Source organism: Solanum tuberosum, unplaced genomic scaffold (genome assembly GCF_000226075.1).
Source record: "Solanum tuberosum cultivar DM 1-3 516 R44 unplaced genomic scaffold, SolTub_3.0 scf00186, whole genome shotgun sequence".
In the NCBI taxonomy this organism is placed as follows: domain Eukaryota; kingdom Viridiplantae; phylum Streptophyta; class Magnoliopsida; order Solanales; family Solanaceae; genus Solanum; species Solanum tuberosum.
Genome location: NW_006239112.1, coordinates 821,154 through 826,220, shown reverse-complemented (window position 1 = coordinate 826,220; position 5,067 = coordinate 821,154).

Sequence of the window (5,067 nt, the reverse complement as noted above, 5' to 3'; positions counted from 1 at the left end):
TTTATTCTTTTAATCCTAATGTCGAGATTTGCTAGTTTCCTTAAGTACGTACACAAATGCATTTTATATATATATATATATATATATATATATATTCATCTATCTAGCTATATCTGTTTGTTTCTCAGATGGAACGTATGACATTTTCTTTTCTTTATGTCATGTTCCAAATTGGATTTACTAACTACCTCTAGTGAATCCTCCACTTAATTATATTATCGCTTATTTTATCTTTTCTTTTTCCTCAAAAAAAGAATCACAACTTTTGTTTTGTGTGTGGTAGGTGATAAGTAAACCTATTTTCTTATTTCAAACTGGAATGAGATGAAGTTGTAACTACTAAACTACAATAATACTATCACATTCAAAACTTATTTGGATTTTATATTGTCTATTTTTCATTAGTTATTTAAAATTATATATAGCTACTTTTTATCTTATGGACCAATGAATCTCTAACCAATGATATATCAAGAAAAATGAGATCTAGTAATATTATTACTTTGTAATGTTTGCAGTTTGAACTTTGTAAATTCATATATATAGATGGTTCTTAACAAAAATCTTATAGGATTGTAGTAATACTATCAAAAGAGCAAACAATATCGTTCTATTGTGAAGGTAAGAAAATATGTATTAAGAGATTTATCCAAGCTTGAAGTAGATCAAGAAACCACTAAAGTAAAAGAGGTAAGCCTTTACATCATTTTCATTTTGTTGGACTACTATAGCTTGTTTGACCAAGTTTATTTTAAAGAAATGATTACCTAGACTTTCCTTGCATATATAAAAGAAGTGATTTTCACAACGACGTCCTGAACTACATGACACTAACTTTTATCATCACGTCAATTTAGTGCCAAGACAGTTATAACTAAATAGTCCTTATTAATCAATAGGTTGGGATTGTTGAAACATGCTCCATGAAAAGGAAAGAAGAATGTTCCATCTCGAAGAGGGAGTCTACAATAAAGAAACACAAAAGCTACAACTCTGACAAGACTAAGGTGAAATATTTTCTTGTTGATACAAGGAACAACCTAATTGGTGTTAGCATAGGTCATCGCGAGGTTCATGAATTCGACATCAAATTGTGGAAGGCCTTGTTGGCAACGGCGGTGATGGAGCAAGTGAAGGTGGATTTGGTGCAAATAGTGGTGGCAATGAAGGAAGGAGAGACCTTTGTAGAATTTGAATATCCCAACATTTGTTTTTCATATTTTATTAGATTTTTAAGTAAAAGTATTTGTTCCCCAGGTATTTGATGAATTTATTGACAGAATTTACTTTGTGTTTTGTTCTATCAATAATATTGGATTTTTTGGATACATGATCTTAGTTGTTATATATTTGCTAGATTAAAATATGTAAGATTCAATCAAACTTTGTTTATTTTCATTGTGTAAGCCAAATCTAAATCTCCACAATTTGAAAAGGCGTGAGGAAAAAAAAAACATGAATTTTCTATATCAAATAGTCAGAAAGCAAACCTCAAATTGCAGATACTTTTATTCAATAGTCAAATTCCTTCAAATCCACATCATCAAGACATGTTGGATTGAGGCAAACATGCTGCTGACTTTTACTGACAATCATTATCTCAAAGAAATAACAAAGTGGACAATGTTTTGTTGGTAAATAAATAGGGTTCTTAATTATTTTCTAGTTTGTGATAAGTGAAAATAATATTATTCCAAAAATATTTATATAAACATTCCAAATTAATAATCTGATAATTTTGAACAATCCAATTTTCGAGTAAAAATTTATCACCATTTTAATAACTTGATACAGTGCATTGACGAATTAGCTGACGAGAAAACATTAAGAAGTGTCCTTTTACCTTTAATAAAACCCTAAACGAATTTCTTAACTAATGAAAGGTCCAAACCAATCAGATTTTCATCTCTTAATCTAACATTCTCTTCTCTCTCAAACCCTAAGACAAAACCCTAAAGAAAAATCAAAGTAGAAGACTTCCATTCAAGATTCTTCTTCAAGGTAAGTCCTTATCTAAGATTTCCATTCTTTCCAACTCAAGTTCCTCCATACGATTATGAATCACTAATGAAAATCCAAATTCTTGGTCGTACAGATTTCAAGAAACTAATTAAAGAATCTCAAGAAAGGTTTCCTTGATTGTTCTCCTTCAAGCTAGGGTTTCAAGGTTTCTAATCAAGTTCTTCTTCAAGATTTTTCAAGAACATTGTTCTTTCAGGTATATAAGGTTATTCATTGTGTTGGACTAGTTCATCTTCACGCCCTACATCTCAATTCAGTAAGAAATTATCACATCTAAAAGATCTAGTCATAGTTCTTGATATTTGAATTTAGTTCTTCAACAATTGAGGTTTTGATTCTTATTTTTGCATATGAATCTTAAAATGTTGTTCATGCTTAGTATCACATGAACACTATTGATTTAGTAAAGTTATGTTTTCAAAGAAAATTGCATGAAAGTTCCTCATATATTGATTTTGGGCTTGAAAAACAAGTTCATGAGCATGGGTTTTAAAAGTGTAAGTTTTGAACAGAATCCTTGAAAAGAGAACCAAATGTTTTCAATGAACTATTTGACAGTCGAGAAAAAAAAAGAGCATGATTAATGTTTATGAAAAGTACTTTAGCAAAGTAACAATCCCTTTCTTTGTAAAGGGTGAATTGAGCATAATTGATATATATTATTTTGGGAGTAGTATCAAGCACCGAATTGGGTTAGAGTATTTTGTACCTCAAAAGTCTCATAAAACTACGTAGCTAGCATAGGATAGGATAGCATTGATTCGTCGTTCGACTCATCACTACCTCTGAGAAGTCCTAGATCCATAGTTACGGTATCATCCTATACCCCGGCAAGGTATAGGATGGCCCTTGCAATGTGGGCGAAAAGTTGTATCATTACTAGGCTCATAGTAATGGTTGTCGGTTAGAGAAACTCCCCATAAAATAAAGTATATTATTTTCATATTGTTTTTATTGCATATCTTATGGTAAAGTTTACATAGTTTTCACTTCATGTTCATGTATTGAATCAGTTGAGTTGCGTTCAGTCATTTAGTTTTGTTATTTTTCTATTCAGCCATATTACATATTCATACATTTTATTTACTGATGTCATTTGACTTGCATCTTATTACGATGCAGATACATGTGTTCAGGATCATCAACATGCATTTTATTGTGATAATTTTGCACTTAATATAGCTTAAGTGAACCTCCTTGCATTCCAGGAGACTTCACATTTATTTTCTAGTGAGTTGACTTGAGATGCCGTGGGTCTTTTCCCGACATCGATCTTGACTAATAGAGGCTTCATAGATATTTAGAATACATGAGTCTCTCAGTATGTTTCGATCTGTCTTGAAATTATGAAACTATTACTTATACTTTATTAAGTTTTATTAGACATTTAATTGAGTTGAGTTTAATTTTACATTTAAAGTTTTCTATCTGCTTGATTAAATCTTCCGCTAATTAGTTAGTCAGGCCAACGATTTAGTTGAGGACCAACAATGGTTCTCGAGTGTCGGCCACGTCCAGGCTGTAGGCTTGAGGCGTGACAACTAGCTCCACCACCAACGTCACCACAATTTATTGAATCCATGAACCTCGTAATGACCTATGCCAATACCAATTTAGGTTGTTCTTATTATAATTGTTGATATTTTGTTTCTTTGTTGTAGACTCCCTCTTCTAGATGGAACATTCTCCTTTTCTTTTTTGGAGCACTTTCAACAACTTTAGCCTTTGGATTAACAAAGAATATTCAATAAAAATAAAGTAAATTGTCTTGTGTCTCAACATGATGATAAAAGTTAGTGTCATGTAGTTAGGAGGTCATCATGAAAATAACTTACTGTAACAATCAGTTTGGTAGATTAATATTAGGACCATTTTCCCTTTAATTAAGTGAAACTTGGGTGTAGGCTTTAAATGTTTATTATGACTTGCAAGGATGGGTAGTACGTAAATCGAGGTCATTAGATGTGTATTAGAGAAGAAAATAGAAAACTAGAACATTAAAATCTTAAGAATTGATAAAAGTCAACATTTGGGGTAAACGAGTTCAGAATCGAGGTTTGAAAGTCCCTATACATCCGTAGGGTGATTTATGACTTCAGTGGAAAGTTTGAAAAAGTCCCAATGAAATTAAGAGAGATTCAGAAGCTTCTGTTGAAAACTAGTAAAATTGAAGATTAAGAGATCATCACAATCAAATATGTGCCTAGATACTTCAGCTTGGTATTTGAGCATCCCAATAAGTTTGTAGGGAATTTTGGTGAAATTTGAATATTTGATTTTTATCTCGATAGGTTTGTGCACTTCACCGGATAATTGTAGGCACCTGATATTTATGAACTTTGAGGTTGCAAGCTTTGGTATCGTAATCGCTAAAAGGTGATGGGGTTATGTTTGCTTCAGGGTTGTTGTGTGATTGCGTAGAGGAGAATGTTGGGCGGAGCATTGTGATCATGAGGGGTGAGGTTTGCGATTGGAAAGGGAATGGAACAGGGGGTTTGTGGGGTCTGTGATGACGTAAAAAATCAACAATCTGTCTACCTTCGTAAGGTAGGGGTAAGACTTTCTACACACCATACACAACATTCTAGCCAGACTCCACTTGTTGAATTTATTACACTGAATTTGTTATTATTATTATAGTTACAAGAAAAGTTCCGAGGTAAGAATCTATCTAACTGCCAATCCAATTTATAATTAACTAGGTAATGTGCATGTGCTTCGCACAGTTATAAATAATTGAATTAAGCTAAGGAATAATCCTTTACTAATATCTGAATATTAAAATATTAAATAGATAGGCTCTTCAAAAAAACTAATATTAAGGGTGTGTTTGGTATGAAGGAAAATGTTTTCTTGGAAAACAAGTTGATTTTTGACTTATTTTCTCATGTTTGGTTGGTGAGTAGAACATATTTTTCGAAAAAGATTTTTAGTGTTTGATTTATAAATGAAAAATGTTTTTAAAAAATTTCTTTTATTTTTACTAAAGTAGAAAATAATTGTTGAAATTGAAAATATTTTTTAAAAACAAACTTAATTTTTTTT